Source organism: Herpailurus yagouaroundi, unplaced genomic scaffold (genome assembly GCF_014898765.1).
Source record: "Herpailurus yagouaroundi ecotype Mexico unplaced genomic scaffold, PumYag 166, whole genome shotgun sequence".
Lineage (NCBI taxonomy): Eukaryota > Metazoa > Chordata > Mammalia > Carnivora > Felidae > Herpailurus > Herpailurus yagouaroundi.
In genome coordinates, this window is record NW_024412407.1 from 3,526,400 (window position 1) to 3,544,272 (window position 17,873).

A 17,873-nucleotide genomic window follows, 5' to 3' on the forward strand; every position below is an offset into this window, starting at 1 on the left:
ACCATTTAAAGCAAGAGTTAAAAACTGCACTTAAAATCCGGTAAGAGGAAGGAACAACCAATTTAACAATTTTTTTTTTTAAGTATATTTGATATACTAGTACTTTTTCAACGTTTATTTTTATTTTTGGGACAGAGAGAGACAGAGCATGAACGGGGGAGGGGCAGAGAGAGAGGGAGACACAGAATCGGAAGCAGGCTCCAGGCTCTGAGCCATCAGCCCAGAGCCCGACGCGGGGCTCGAACTCACGGACCGCGAGATCGTGACCTGGCTGAAGTCGGACGCTTAACCGACCGAGCCACCCAGGCGCCCCAACAATTTTTTAATTGTTAATTATCTCAATCCTGGGTGCACTTTCATCATTTCCCTACTTCCTCCTTTGTTATTTTCTAGTAAGGTGCTGGCATTTAAAACTCTGGCTTTTCATTTCTCTACTTAGAGATTCCAGGGAGAATTCTGAAATTCTTACTACTCAATTATTTCTCTTGTACCTATGAGCAAAAAAACCTACTTTAAAGTTTTCCATCAAATGGGTCAGTTTCCAGAAGGTCCCCCTCAGCTGTGACCTTTTCATCCATTTGTTCATTCAAGAATTATCTACGTGCTTTCTTCTACGTGCCGGACGCTGTGCTGGATCCCAAGGAATGATTCGATAATGAACAAAATCCCTGCATCCTATCCTGTGGAACTCACACTGCAGTAGAGACAGATGGGTTACCAGCCAATTACAATGCAGGGACACAACAGCATTAAAATACCAGGTACCTTAGGTACCAAAGGTTCACATAACCCAGAATGAGGGGCGGAGGGGGATGGGGATGGGGTGGATTGTTCCACGAACATGTGAAATGGGTGACAGGGACAAGGAAAACGGAAAAGTTTAACATTAAGTTTATTTCTCTGGTTTGATTCAGCCTATCTCTAACCCCATGAGACTTTCTTCCCACTAGGAAGTGGTTAGCTTGTTAACCATGCTGTCTGTCTTGGAGAATCATTATTTGTCTTAACATGATTGTATACAATGCTAAATAGCATCCTTTGGCTTTAAAAATCCTAGCCGTTTTTTCCTCTAAACCTAATTCCTTAAAAACGAAAACTTTTTAAAGCAAAGAGAGCAGGAAAACACTCATCACATGAAAGTGTGTGAAAATTATGCAGCCAGTTAAAGTCACTGTAAAATGCTTTCAGGTCCAGACTGGAGCAAAAGCTCTGAGCAGCTGTCAGTTCTACTTTACTGTCTTATGCTGATATCCTGTGACCTCTTTTTAAAAAAATAACATTTATTGTTATTTTCCTGGTTATACAAATAATACAGATTTCACTGCAGAAAACTAGGAAAATATAAAAAACAAAAAACATCTATGAGCCTCATACCCAGAGAACTACCGTTAAATCTTTCCTTTGCTTATAATTTTACAAAGCTGGGGCCATACTCTTTATACATTGCTATAGATTGAATATGTCCCCCCACCCCGCCCCAATTCATTATAAAAGACAGAGGCTCCTGTAAAAGAGAGCCCAGAGGGCTCCCTGGCCCCTTCCACCGTGTGAGGTCACAGCAAAAAGATGGCCTTTTATCAAAGGAAGGAGACCCTCACCACACACTCATCTATGGATTTCCTAGCCTCCAAAACCGAGAAACACATGTCTGTTGCCTTTAAGCCACCCAGTCTGGGGCGTTTTTATTATAGGAACCTAAATGAGGTAAGACGTACATTTTGAATTCTTTTTATTACAGTTGACTCATTTTATGAAATATTTCAGGCATTAAAAAAACATACAGATGGTAATAGAACTTTACGGATAACTTTAATCTTACTCCTTTGTATTCTTTTTTTTTTAACTTTATTTTTTTATTTTTTAAAATTTACATCCAAATTAGCATATAGTGAAGCAAGGATTTCAGTAGACTCCTTAAAATTCCCCTTACCCATTTAGCCCATCCCCCCTCCCACAACCCCTCCAGCAACCCTCAGTTTGTTTTCTGTATTTAAGAGTCTCTTATGTTTTGTCTCCCTCCCTGTTTTTATATTATTTTTGCTTCCCTTTCCTTATGTTCATCTGTTTTGTATCTTAAATTCCACATATGAGTGAAGTCATGAGATTTGTCTTTCTCTGACTAATTTTGTTTAGCATAATACCCTCTAGTTCCATCCATGTAGTTGCAAATGGCAAGATTTCATTCTTTTTGATTGCTGAGTAATACTCTACTGTATATATATGCCACATCTTCTTTATCCATTCATCCGTCAATGGACATTTGGGCTCTTTCCATACTTTGGCTATTGTTGATAGTGCTGCTATAAACATGGGGGTGCATGTGTCCCTTCAAAACAGCACACCTGTATCCCATGGATAAATGCCTAGTAGTGCAATTGCTGGGTTACCCCTTTGTATTCTTATCCATACAATTCCTCTCTACCCTCCTCAAAGGCAACCACGATCCTGAATTAGGTGTTTCTCACTCTTGCACTTCTTACATTATTTTATATTATTGCCTTCTAAACAATGTATCCCTTATAATATACTGTTTTGCATGTTCTGATATTTTGTATAAATGCAAAATATTGATATTCTAAAACTTGCATGTTTCCACCTCACATTCCTTTTGACATATTTCCCTAATTCATGCATTTTCATGGCTTCACAGTTGTAGTTCACTGTTTGACGATATTACAACTTATCCTCCTTACTGTTGCTGAACCTTTGTTTTCAACAATTGCATGGTATTGTCAACAATGTTACCATAAACATTCTTTTTATTTATTTATTTATTTATTTTTAATTTTTTTTTTTCAACGTTTATTTATTTTTGGGACAGAGAGAGACAGCGCATGAACGGGGGAGGGGCAGAGAGAGAGGGAGACACAGAATCGGAAACAGGCTCCAGGCTCTGAGCCATCAGCCCAGAGCCTGACGCGGGGCTCGAACTCACGGACCGCGAGATCGTGACCTGGCTGAAGTCGGACGCTTAACCGACTGCGCCACCCAGGCACCCCATAAACATTCTTGTCCAGGTGACCATGTGCTCAAATGAGGAAGTTCCTTTCATGTATACACCTAGGAGTTCAATTACTGGGTTCCAGAGCACAAGCATGTTTAATTTCCACACTTGAATCTTAACATTCACAAAAATTTTTTTAATGTTTATTTATTATTGAGAGACAAAGAGAGACAGAGCATGAGCATGGGAGGGGCAGAGAGAGGAGGAGACACAGAATCCGAAGCAGGCTCCAGGCTCTGAGCTGTCAGCACAGAGCCCGATGCGGGGCTCAAACTCACAAGCCACGAGATCATGACCTGGGCTGAGGTTGGATACTTCACCTACTGAGCCACCCAGGGGCCCCTTAAACATTTTAAATAATAAAACAGAAATTATTACTACAGTTATACAGGAATATCTTCACCCATGTACCCCTTCTCTACCTTGGGCCAGAGTACCATAATTAAATAAAATCAAACGATTAAGTAAATATGGAAGGCTGAGAGACAATGACCAGCAAGAAGGATCTATTAAGAAACCTAAACACAGTGGCACAGAAATGATCAGACAGTAATTACACCTGACTGTCTTCTGGTTAATGTGCTATAAAGGAACTGTTGAGGCATCCTTAACTCTTGCACAGCAGGAGGGCCCTCTTCAGACTCCATTCAGTAGAAGAGACAGAGCACAAGGGAGAGAAAGACATATTCCAGGGTAATAAAGAATTGTTGGCAGGAATTTTGCAAAGCATGCTGGTGAAAGCAAACCTCTGTAGCCAAACAGCTGATGAAGATTCTTATTGAAAATTTGAACTTTCTGGGGCACCTGGGTGGCGCAGTCGGTTAAGCGTCCGACTTCAGCCAGGTCACGATCTCGCGGTCCGTGAGTTCGAGCCCCGCGTCGGGCTCTGGGCTGATGGCTCAGAGCCTGGAGCCTGTTTCCGATTCTGTGTCTCCCTCTCTCTCTGCCCCTCCCCCGTTCATGCTCTGTCTCTCTCTGTCCCAAAAATAAATACACGTTGAAAAAAAAATTAAAAAAAAAAAAAAAAAAGAAAATTTGAACTTTCAGCAGAGGCAGACTAAGACATTGATTTTTTTTTAATGGCCATTCCAGTGCAAAACAACGTGGGAGATAGGTCAGAAAATAACAGAGAAGCTTGTAAATGATAGAAGAAAGGAGTCCAGATAGAGAGGATTTCCCCTGGCCCGCACCTTCAAAGTATTTCCAATGATATGTACATGTGCATATGTGCGTGTATACACATACAAGTGAAAGGCAGATGTGTCGTAGTTTGGAAAAGCCCCTGGGGATCCTGATCCATCCCTTCCCTTGGCCATCTCCCTCCCCCCAGCACCCTTTCCCACAGCCTTGGAAAACACTGCTGTAGGTACTCCATATGGACGACTGACGTCACATGTAAAACATGGTGCTTTACAAACCACTTCTACATACGTTACCAAACTCGACTCTCAAAATAACTTGGAAAAGGCAGGCGCTGCTATTATTCTCACTTTATAGATGAGAAATATAATAGAAAGCTCACAGAGGTACAGCAATTTACCCAAGGTCACAGTGAGCGGGGGAGGGAAGCTGTGAAAGCACTTGAGGAGACAGAATACTGAATATAGGTCGCAGAAGCCAGGCCTCCTCCAGGGACGCCAAGCACTCTGCGCTGTGCCTTAGACAAAAAAGTTGGGACTGGGGGTGAACATGGTGCTTCTGGGGCTTCAAATGAATCCATGGTGATTTCTTACATCGCAAAAAAGAGCGAAAGTAAATATTCTATTATTCTCTATATTTTTCTGTATGCCGAAACTATTTCATATTAAAAATAAAAATTCTTTCGGCAGAGTTTAGAGATGCCATCATATTGAGGTTAGGATCCTATGGAGTGGATAACACCCGAGGCCTAAGTAGAAAAGAGTTTACTTTTCCAGGGATCAGAAGAGGTGAGAGACAGAATTATGCCGGGACTGCCAGACACAAGAGCACACCCGCATGGGGGAAGAGTGCCGTGGAAACGCCAGACCTACGGGAGAACTAGGGAGCCCCCAGAGAAACCGACGTACCTTACACCGGGTGGATCTGATCTTGGTAACCTGAGACCACACACCTGAGGCCTGATTCGTTCTATACATTGTCTGAAGTAATTCCCCCACTTAACAGAAAAATCGTTTTTGCTTTCTAAAACAGATGAATGTACCCAAGCACAATGCAGTGAGTACTATGGGAAACAGGCATTACGGGTTTAAAAAAGAACAAAGACTAGGAATGCTGGGGCTTATCTTTGGAGGTGAAATTCCTCTTTATCTTACAAGCAGAGGCTGTGTGTGGCAAGTTACTTGAGCAAACAGTGGTGACACAACTCGGCCAACCAGGGAGTCATGGGTTTGTGGGCCATACCTCCTTACAATCTCCCTGGGAAAACCATTAGAAGCAACTCTGTTCTTATCTGCCTTGTTGGTTTTATTTCCCTGATCCCCCACACTGGGGTAGGGAGAGGGATGTATCTTGCTGAAGGTGCATAGCTGGGCCAAGAATAGAACTCCAGCATCCTGTCTCTCGGCTCACTTCTGGACCATGCTACCTCAGGAAGGAACATTTGAAAATAGTAATTCTCTCCCACCTTGCAACCAAGCTGTGCACAAGCACATGATCGATGAATGAAGTTGGCTAAGTGACTCAGCACTGGGCTGGCTCCCCTGTGAGTCAGGCCCAGAATCTTGAGTGATTGGAAGCACAATCTCTTTAAATAAGACTTTAAAACCAAGGTCTTTACCACCCAAGATCCCTGAAAGATTTCAGGGGTATTTTATTTTGTTTGGACAAGGATCAGGATGTCACCTCTAGCCCCTTAGACATGAATCAGCTTGAGTAATTATATCACCCATAATTTTCATGGATGTTTCTTTCATTGTACACTGTAGGCTGCGCAGGTAGTAGTCTTAGAGTCCAGAACCAGTTGAGGTAGATAGAGGCAAGAGCATAGACCAGACGGACAAGCGGCTGGACCACAGGAATTAACTAACAATTTAGGATCACATCTGCATCTCTTCTTCTTTAATGCAGAAAAAGACCACAAAGTAAGACCTTCTCGTATTCCTCTGAAGGATAACGGCTACTTTGGGGGCATATTGGTAAGATGCCCCAACCCGACCCTGTCAATAGCCGTGGGTTTTGACCACCTGCTCCCGGCAGGGAAGAAGCTAGCCTCTGAGCAATGACCCCTGTGACAGATGGCACAGCACAGACAGAAAAGGGCCAGCCAAAAATATTCCTTCCCACAGAGGGAGGGAGCCTGGGTGTTTAAAAGCAGGAGTCAAAAGAACAAAGCAATGAAATTCACCAAGTGTATCTAAAACTCGCCCTCAGGATATCAAAAGTCTTTTGAATGACAAATGAATCAAAACCCTTGATGAAGGGACCTCAGGACCCTGGGCACAGCAAGCTGTCATTAGCAAGGTTTTGGAACCAATTATCTTAGGGAAAAAGTGTGACAATGAGTTTAGTGAAGGACTCTCAGAGCCATTAAAAAAAACCTGAACTCTTAAGGCAACCTTAGAATCAAATTTCCAGAGATTCACTAGTCTTGAAATAACACAAACGGTTCAGAGAATATTGATTGCAAAACGTCAGTACGAGAAAGGACTTTAACTGGCAGGGAAAAAAAATCCATTAGCCCCTGTTTTGGTTTGGTTACCAGTACTGGGTGGGGGGGAATGAAAGCAGCAGAAGCGAAAAAGCTGCATAAAAAAGGGTGAGGAAGGCAAGTTCCACTTATCACGTGCTAATGTCCGGCACTCCGCAGGGAACCTTTACAGAGAGCTGCCATGATTCTACGAAGGAAGCATGAAAAGAACAACAACAACAACAACAAAAAGACAAAAACAACCCCCACAGCAGCAGTATTCACAGTAGCCAAAAAGGAGAAACAACGCAAGTGTCCACTGACAGAGGAATGGATAAACACACTGTGGCACGTACAGACAGTGGAATATTGTTCGGCCTTAGAAAGGAAATTCTGACGCAAGCTACTGGGGCTGCAGCTTGAAAAGATTATGCTCAAATATGCCAGGCACAAGAGGGTAAATACGGTCTGCTGCTTCTTGTAAGAGGCGCCTAGAGGAGTCAGAGAGTAGAATGGTGGTCACCAGCGGCCGGAGGCAAGGAGGAGAGAAAGTTTTCGTGATGGGGGTGCTGATGGCAGCTCCACAATGTGAATATACTTAATACCACTGAAGCGTATGCTTTAAAATGGTCAATTATACGTTATATATTTTACCATGATTTTTAAAAATGAAAAAAAGTAAGGCACCATGAGATTTAAAAACTTGGCCAGGTCAAAGCTAGTAAAGGGAGGAGACAAGAGTCAAGCCAAGCTGGGTGGCTCAGTTGGTTAAGTGTCCGGCTCAGGTCACGATCCCGCGCTTTGTGGGTTCAAATCCCGCGTCGGGCTCTGTGCTGACAGCTCAGAGCCTGGAGCCTGCTTCGGATTCTGTGTCTCCCTCTCTCCGCCCTTCCTCTGCCTGTGTGCTCTCTCTCTCTCAAAAATAAATAAATATTTAAAAAAAAAGAAAGAAAGAGTGGGACACTTAACCAACTTAACCCAGGAGCCCCTGTCTGAAGATATTTTTGACTGTCGCGCTTGGGGGAGGGGGTACCACTGGCATCTAGCGGTAGGCCAGCGATGCTGCTAAACACCCTATAATGCGAACAGCCCACCATGCCAACGAGTATTCCGTTCAAAATGTCAAGAGTGCTGGGGTGCCTGGGTGGCTCACTGAGTCGAGCACCGGACTCTTGGTTTTGGCCAGGTCATGACCTCACGGTTCACAGGTTCGAGCCCCATGTTGGGCTCCACACTGGCGGTGTGCAGAGCCTATACTGCTTGCGATTCTCTCTTTCTCTCTGCTTCTCCCCTGCTCGCACTCTCTCTCTCTCTCTCTCTCTCTCTCTCTCTCTCAAAATAAATACCTAAACTTAAAAATAAAAGTCAACGGTGCCAAAGCTGAGACACCCTGGCAGCCCAGCCACTCACATGACACTTGCGCTTCCTTTACAAACTACCAAGAGAAGACAGCCTCTGCTATGATACCTACGATGGACAGAGGACTGTGATCTGAGGCAGTTAACATCTGTTAACAAGTAAGCGGATGCCTCAAATTTGATCACCATTTGCCTCTGCGAGCTTTCGCCCATCAGTCCTCACGCTAATTCTGAGGTCCAACAACAGTCAAATATCCCTGTTGTACGAGACAGCTCTTCAAAATCAGAAGACAGCAACATCTTATGCTATAAACACAGGAGATGGGCATTTATAGAAATGTCTTGACATGCTTTTATATTTAGGTTTAAGAGCCCTGCACTGAAATTCTCAAGAGCAGGCAGCATTGCCTACATTGCGTTGCCCAGACTGCCAGCAAAAATATCATCCAGACTAGTACTTAATAGTATATAACTAGTACTTACTAACATAGAACTAGGTTGATGGTGAACATGAAGGAGATGGGCACCTGCCAACCTGCTGTAGTGCCCGGATAAGAATAGAACATTTTCTTTAGGGGAGAAGTGCCATCACTATTCCACACAAACACAAGTCTGCTGATACCAATACTCAGCTCTTCTTTCCACTTAATTATTTTTTTAATGTTTTATTTATTTTTGAAAGAGAGAGAGAGTGTGTACTAGTGGGAGAGGGGCAGAGACAGGGGGAGACATAGAATCAGAAGCAGGCTCCAGGCTCTGAGCTGTCAGCACGGAGCCTGACGCAGGGCTTGAACTCACGAGCTGTGAGATCATGACCTTAGCTGAAGTCAGATGCTTAACCGACTGAGCCACCCAGGTGCCCCTTCTTTCCACTTTAAATGGTCTCTACCTGCCACCTATAGATGGGGGCCAGCGTGCCATCTCTGTCTCTGTCTCTCTGTCTCTCTCTCTCTCTGTCTCTCTCTCTTTCTCTCTCTCTCTCTCTCTCTCTCTCACACACACACACACACACACACACACCAGCTGGTGAGAATCCCTACACAGTAAGAATCCTCTTTATCCTCTAGAAGGAAAGTAACCCAAACTTTGGCACAGCTCCATAAAAGGATGCTAATTCCTGGCCTAGGTGCTTAGCTGGGCTACGAAGCTGCTAAAAACTTCTGACGTTCTGCATACAGTATTAATGACATCAGCAGCCTAAGAGACTGGCTCTACAGAAGAAAGATGCTTTGTAAGCATTAAGTCTCAACCTTGCAGAGTTCGTCTACACAGTGACAAGGACTCACTTCAGAACAAAGCTGGAAGGTTGCTTGACTCTGATAAATGTATAGCCCCAGGGAATAAATACAATTTAAAAATTATTCTAACAACTCACCAGTTTGGCCTTCACTCCTGTTCTACCAGTTCACTCACTTTCTCGTGTGCCATTCTCATTCCTCCCTGTAATCCTATCCAGGCATATCTTCCTTCTTTCCTTTCCCAAGCAAAACCTACTGTGACTTTAAGCTGAACATCAGGACCTCTCTCAAACCTTCTATCAAGTCTTTTTTATTAACTCCATTCCATGATGATCTCTCCCAGTCTGTATACCAACTCCTCAGTCCCCTTATATATATTCTGCTTTAGAATGAATCCCCAAAGGTTTCATTTAGATATGCAAAACATTCAACAAGTATCAATCAATCAACAAATATGTACTGAGTTCTTACAATGTACTCTTGGTTCTGCAGGAGATAGAAAATACGGATACTCTTTTGTTATGCTCCGTGAAGTGCCAAGACTAACCCATTCAAAACCATCACTAAACTTAAAGCATGTATTTACTAAGTTACGGCTATAGATGTTAAATACTACACAAGTTCAGAAAATAAGTTCAAGATCTCTCCCTGTTCTCATTTCTTAGAGTGAAATGTCAGAAACAAACAAAAAGGGATATTTTCATTCATTCTCTCCATATTTTGAGGCTTTTTATGTATGAGACATTACAACATACACTACATTTGTTTTTTTGTTTGTTTTGTTTTTAATGTTTATTTATTTTTGAGACACAGACAGAGCATGAACGGGGGAGGGTCAGAGAGAGAGGGAGACACAGAATCCAAAGCAGGCTCCAGGCTCCCAGCTGTCAGTACAGAGCCCGACGCGGGGCTCGAACCCACGAACTGCGAGATCATGACCTGAGCTGAAGTTGGATGCTTAACCCACTGAGCCACCCAGGCACACCACAGCCCACAGCTTCTAACTCTCTTCCCACAGCCCCTCTTCCCGCCTCCTTCAGCCACACATATGACTGTGCAACCTTGCCCATTACTGCTTTTGAGACACAGCAGTATAAAGTCAAGACAACTACGTAAACAAAGCTTTGCATTTTTATTCTTTTTTTTAACGGTAGGCTCCACACCCAACATGGAACTTGAACTCACAGCCCTGAAATCAAGGGTCACATCCTCTATTGACTGAGCCAGCTGAGCGCCCCCCAAAGTTCTGCATTTTTAAAATATCTGCTCCAGGAAAAAAAAAAATCTGCTCTAGGTCCTTAAAAGAACCTATCATATGCCTTTTCTTATACTTTTCATGAATGTAAGAACTCAAATCTATAATCTAAGTTCCTCTAAATCTAAATGTATGGTCTAGAAAACAACTGAAAAGTGGGGTGGGGGGGTAAGAGGGAAATAGAAACAACAAAATGAGAATATGTATTTTGGTATTAAATATTAACATTTATAAGGGAGAGAAACCTACTCTATTTGGTTATGCACTTTCCATCTATTATATTAAACCCTGTATCTTCAGAGACTAGCAAGTGCCTGGCACACGGTAGATGTCCAATAATGCGTAGTGAATGAATGAATCTGTTTTCCCTGATATCATGAGTTCCTTGAGGGCAAAGACCTCATCTCACACATTTACATACCCATTTCAAAGTAGGCAGTCAGTACCGCACTGAATTAAAGTATTCAGCTGGAAAGCACAGAGAGCTCCATGTAGGAAGGTTGTGTTGGTATTCTGTGTTTTCTTAGATTCTGTATTTGTCTACTTGTCATCCATTAATCACAGGGCCAAACTAACAACCAGAGTTGTTTCTACCTCCCTGCCATCCAGAGCCCATACTCTGAGCTACATCCTTTATCAACTCACACACCAAGCCAGTATTCTCCTTGCCCTAAATCAACTCAGGTCCAGGTACCAGACAACGAGGAATGGCCCTTCTATCCCCAAGCCCATCAGAATTATTCAAACTAGCTAATCCAATGTCGCTTCCCCTGCTCTGCCTTGACTTTCCCATAGAAAACACAATAAAGGCTCTGGGCCATGCTTTCTCATCACTCTCTCCTCCTGACCAAACCCGGTGCTTCCCCCGCAGCCCTGTGTGGTGTGGCATCCCTCCACTTAGGAAGTGTTAATAAATTCTTCTTTTAATGGCATTTACCTCTCCGTGTTGTCAGTCACCTTTATAGATTAAGACCCAGACACAAATCAGTTGGATACCGTCATTATCATCACCACCAGACACAAAGAACTAGAACCCAGGCTAATCCTAAGTGCTGCCTTATACCACTGCTTATAAAAACCTACCCTCCCTAGAAGATGGCAAACTCCTTTGAAGGCTTAAACAAGATCTTCTCTTGTATCATCTATTCACCAAATTTAATGCTATGTACACAGCAGTCACTTGATAAGCTGAGTGTTACAGATATCTGCGTGAACCTATGCTTAACTGCTTAACACACACACACACACACACACACAAATACACACGCACAGATGAATCAATTCAGGAATAATTATAAATACTATACATACATGGGTTGGTTATACACATGTGTATTTCCTAGCTCTATCCTCTGAGAGGACCTACTAGTGATACACACACCCTATCAGATCTCGCTTTCTCCAGTGAAAAGAACCAGCCCTCCTTTCTAAGATGCCAATTCTAGAGTAAGGACAGGGAAACTATAAGATGGGCCCGGAATCTCTTCTAGTTCCAGAAAGTAAGGAAGTGCTCAAGTAACAGAAGAATGAGGGCGTGTCAAAGGGACAGAAGCCAATCTGGAACAGACCCCAGTGGCCAAAACTGGACCAATTTGAGCAACCAAATACACAGCATGATTATAACCCAAAACATATACTAAATACGTGAGTCCGTGCTGATATAAATTAATGACAATAAAAAACAGGGGAAAAGGAATAAATCTTCCTTTACAAAAGAATTCCAAATAATGTATGTAGATACTACCTTCTCCAGGAAGTGGAGCTTAATTCTCATCCCTCCTCCCCCAAGTGCGGGCTGGATTTAGTGACTAATTTCCAAGGAATACAGTATGGAAAAACAGTCGCTTTATAGTGGAAAAACCTGGCAAACATTACCTTAACCAAATGACTATGGTTAACATCACCAGTGGTAGTCATGTTAATACCATATACTGCCGATAGGATGTGATAAAGAGGACACTTCACCTTTACAGTATTCTTCAAAACCCATAACCTTAAGTCTAATCCTAAAACTCCAGACAAACCCAAACTGAGGGATAAAATAGCTCACCAGTTACTCCTCAAAACTGCCAATGTCATACTAAACAAGGGAAGTCTGAGAAACTGAGGGAACCAGAGACTAAGACGACGTAATGACTGAATACAATGTGATATGTTGGACTAGATCTTGCAAGAGAAAAAGGATGTTAATATAAAAACTGGTGAAACTGGGGGCACTTGGGTGGCTCAGTTGGTTAAGCACCTGACTCTTGATTTTGGTTCAGGTTATGACCTCACAGTTCATGGGACTGAGCCCTGCATTGGGCTCCGCGCTGACAGAGCACAGCCTGCTTGGGAGTCTCTCTGCCTCTCCCCCACTTAACCGATGCTTTTTCTCTCTCTCTCAAAATAAGTAAATAATCACTTTTTTAAAAAAAATTAAAAAATAAAAACCGTTAAAATCCAAAGAAAGTCCAGAATTTCACAATGATGCACCAGTCTTGGTTTCTTAGTTTTTTGATAATTATACCATGGTAATGTAAGGTGTTAACATTAGGGGAAACTGAGTAAGGCATATACAGAACTTTCTGTATTTGCAACTTTTTTGTGAATCTAAAATTATTCCAAAATAAAAAGTTGATTTTTTAATAATATAATGCTGGTTTAAGGTCAAACTGGTGTGAAAACTAATTAATATTTTATCTGCAAAATTTCTGTGTGACAAAAGTATAGGATCACAGTATTAGGCACACCTGTTACAGAGAGGGAATAAAGTGCACTTGACCTACTATCTATTGTAAACTAAATTTGTTGTAATAATACTTCTGTTGATGAAGATAATGCATTCCCCTGGCACATTCCTGGTCAGATGCTTCTTTACCAGAGGTAGAATCCATAAAATACAGAACTACATGCTCTTTCTTTGATGAGGACTTCTTCCTTCCTTTCCAGGCCTTCAGATGAGATTAACTGGGCTTGCTTCTCAGGCCTACATAGCAGAACTCTGGCCTCTCTTGGGACTCTCACCTTGTCTGGTCTGGACACTGGCCAGCCTTTAAAATGCCAAGGGCCATGGCTAAGACTCTGTCCCTTCCTTCTTACTTGTGATTGGCTCTGACATAGAACGAAAGAGATCTGAACCACCCCAGTATCTCCACTTCCAGATTAAATTATTCCAGAAGCAACACTGTGTATATGAACTGACAACAGCAATGTCCCAGTCTATAGCCAAATAACTGCACAGGCTCTTCATAAGATATCAGCCCTGGTGAGTAACACTTGACACTCATACTATTACTATCAGCGTTTTGAGAATTCACCATCTAAAAGAGGTCATCAATACAATGCACTTTGTATTCCTGGATGAAAATCAGCACTACATGTTTAAGGTAATGATGTAAAATTCTAAGAATTCAGGGCACCTGGGGAGCTCAGTCAGTCAAGCAATCAGCTCTTGGTTTCAGCTCAGGTCATGATCTCACGGTTTGTGGGTTCGAGCCCCTGAGTCAGGCTCCATGCTAAAAGCACAGAGCTTGCCTGGAGTTCTCTCTCTCTCTCCCTCTCTCTCTGTCTAAAAATAAATAAATAAACTTTAAAAAAAAAAGAAAGAAAAAAGATACATTAGTAAATAAAATGAAATTCTAGGAATTAATTGGCTGCCCTCTGGGAAAGATGTATACTGGCTCTGATCTCTAATCCAAAGTCAGAAAATAGCATTCAAAAGGGAATTTCTAGACCCAAAGACATATGATAAGTTTACAGTTGGCAAGGGCCACGCTTGCTTAACTTGCTTTATATGCTAAACAGAGGTCACAGAACTTTATGAAGATAAAAAGTAAAAGATACAGCATTTAAGCAATAAAAAGTTTCTTGACAGTCTTTCCTCTGTCACATTACTCTAGGAAACCACGATGTGAGATAAGACCAAGGATATCGTGCGTGAGTCCTTTCTTCGTATCTTCCAGTAAGCCTGCTAGTCATTATAAGAACCATCGACTTTTCCTTCCCAGTCTGCCCCATAGTGGTGTCTGATCATAGAGAGTGGGTTTTTTGTTTTTTCTTTTTTTTTTTTTTTTTATTTGACTGATATGGAACAGATTCAGAAGGCAAATCAAACACAAAATTCCAACAATATTTTATGTAGTAATTGCTTTACTGTATTAAAGTGTACGGTCTCCCAAGATAACTGTTTTTGTTTTGTATTTTCTACTGCATTGTATTTCTTCAAATAATGAATACATGCTCATCCTTATCTCTCAGATAATATGAGGTTAAATACCTAAAAAATTAAAATAAGGTGACTATTTGAAGAGCCACTCAAACCAGTTTTATTGCTTAATAATTTACCCAAGTAGGGTCCCCACTTGGAAAGAACACACCATTCATTCCCTTTAAAAAGTCTTTTTTTTTCATATTAATATTCTAGCTAATTTTATTATTTACTAAAATTAATTGAAGCAGATACTAACACAATTAAAGCTAAGTAAACATGAAAAATTTTAAGTATCTCATTGATCTGATTTTTAGTCTTACATACAAAGTCACAAAGACTGTTATTAGGAAAATGCTACACCTGAAACCCTTGTTTTCAAACCAACACCATAAACCATTAAAAAAACAAACCCTGGGGTGCCTGGGTGGCTCAGTCGGTTGAACGTCCAATTCTTGGTTTCAGTTCAAGTTGTGATCCCAGGGTTGTAGGATCAAGCCTCACACTGGGCTCAGAACTGATCATGGAGCCTGCTTAAGATTCTCTTCTCTCCCTCTGCCCCTCTCCCCTGTTCACATGCACACACTCCCTCTAAACAAACAAACCCTAACTGATGACACTTTGGCCCCCATGATATTAACTGTGTCTCCAAGACCGCTTCTTCCATAAAACTTCCACACCACATAGGCTGATCTAGAGATCAGAAAAAAATGATCATTGTATTTGTATGGTTTCTGTTCCCCCATAAACATAGTAAATGACAGCAGCCTGCTCCATGGACATAGATAGGCATGGTTGTGCAGGTGGAAATACACAGTGGACAAAATGTTCCTCAAAAGAAAGGCCTGAATTCAAACCAACATGCGAGGATTAGGAACTGACTAATCATGGGCCATCCAAGTCCTCTTGACTGTCATATTTATTTTTCCTTTTGGCTGTTTACTAAATAGTCATCTTACACCATTTTCTCTACAGCTTGTTGGCACATCTCTTAATAGAAATAGAAGGAGGAAATAAGGTAAATGCCAACTAATCTGCTTTCTTTTGCTCCCCACACGATTTTGGTAAATTACCTGGCAGAACCAGAGTTAGATGTTAACCAGAATTAGAAAACTTAAAGTTAAGATTATATGAAGGTTTCTATTACCTATTCTAATATGCCTCTACTCACCAAAGCTTAAAAAGTTGATGGGTTATTTGCAGTAGCATGAAATAAGACACCAACATGCTATTAAAAATTTGGCAATTTGGGGCGCCTGGGTGGCGCAGTCGGTTAAGCGTCCGACTTCAGCCAGGTCACGATCTCGCGGTCCGGGAGTTCGAGCCCCGCGTCGGGCTCTGGGCTGATGGCTCAGAGCCTGGAGCCTGTTTCCGATTCTGTGTCTCCCTCTCTCTCTGCCCCTCGCCCGTTCAAGCTCTGTCTCTCTCTGTCCCAAAAATAAATAAACGTTGAAAAAAAAAATTAAAAAAAAAATTTGGCAATTTTAAATGGACATACATACTCTTTACTCCTAGGTACTGTTTCACATATATAAAATGTGTGTACAAGGATATACAATGCAACTTTCCTATAATAACAAAAGGACTGAAATCAATAGAGTATTTATTTACTAAATAAATGTACATTTGGGGCGCCTGGGTGGCTCAGTCGGTTGGGCGTCCGACTTCGGCTCAGGTCATGATCTCGCGGTCCGTGAGTTCGAGCCCTGCATCGGGCTCTGTGCTGACAGCTCAGAGCCTGGAGCCTGTTTCAGATTCTGTGTCTCCCTCTCTCTCTGACCTTCCCCCATTCATGCTCTGTCTCTCTCTGTCTCAAAAAAATGAATAAACATTAAAAAAAAATTAAAAATAAATAAATAAAAATAAAAAAATACATGTACATTTATGGATGCAATAACACCCACTAATAAATGACTTAGTGATAAATCATATTATATTCACTCAACAGTATTCTTCACTACTGCTAAAAATAATGAGGCCTTCTACAGACACTGCTATGGTCTCCAGGACATATCAAGTAAGAAAGCCAGGCATGGAGCAGTGTGTACAGAACATTTGTTAATATATGCACACTTATTCCCACTTTATGTTTGGTAATGTGTGGAATATCTCTGCAAGGATACAAAAGAAACTGGTCACTGGGTGTCTCCAGGGGAAGGAACTGGTGGCTAGAGTAAGTGAAGGAAACTTACCTCTCTCTCCTTGTTCCCCTGCAAATACATTATCTACTCAAATTTTTTTTTTAATTTTAAAATTAAAAAGATGGGGGAGAGAGTATACCACCCCCAAAATGTTGCAGTCTTACCCTGAGGCACCTCCTCCACCAGGGACCGTGAGGCCTGTTCACCCAGTCATTTGATCTTTTGGGACTGATAACCCTCCTTGAAGCCACCACCTTTCTCACCTCATCTCAGCATGTGTTTAATAAATAAGCCAAATTTCTGGTTCCAGTTAAGATGGAATAAAAGTCCATTCCACCCTCTCTCTCCCACTGAACTCACCTAAAATCCCTAGATACAGCTACTCCATGCTTTGTCTGAGGATTTAAAAGTCACTGATCGCCAGAGGACTGGGAAAAGAAACCAAAACTCAAAGTATCATGAAATCAACAGAGAGTTTTCCGTTTTTCTTCTTCTGGGACTTCCTGGACTGAACTCAAAGGCAGCCCAAACCCAGAACTGTATACCAGGTGCAGAGAGAAAGAGCTCCAAGACCTCCGTTTTTGGTGCAAACAAACAAACAAACAAACAAAAACAACAGGAAAGGGAGCCCCAAAAGGTCAAAAGAAATAGAGGAAATCCCGATTTTGTTCCTCTCTTTTGTTTGCTCCTGCTTTACCCCAAAACAAATAGGCAGTGATGGCAATGACAACAGCAGCTGAATAGGAAAAGCTTTTCTCTGACCAGAGAAACTGCAATCCCAAGAGCAAAGAGGGTATCTCCATTCTCGTTTTCTTTCTCTACCCCCTTGCCATTTGGTTCTCAAGGAAATGTAGTTCCAGGAAGTTCAAAGCAGAGCAGAAAGCTAAAGTTTCAGCTTTTTAGTGAGAGGAGCAAAAAGGAGAATGCTTTGGGTCTTGAAAGTTTGAGAGAACAGGAAGAGGAGGGAGCTCAATAAGGCTGGATGTGAACTCCAGGGCTCATCCCTAAGCTGCACATGGCATGTATCTGACCCTAAACACATACCAAAGGCTTTGACAACTCATCTATTAATAAATGGTAT

General features: G+C 41.9%; 1 protein-coding gene across 8 annotated transcripts in view; it reads right to left on the minus strand.

The window, feature by feature from the left end:
• SCN8A (sodium voltage-gated channel alpha subunit 8) overlaps positions 1-17,873 on the minus strand; it is a 179,897-nt gene that overhangs the window by 141,398 nt on the left and 20,626 nt on the right. The window lies entirely within an intron of this gene.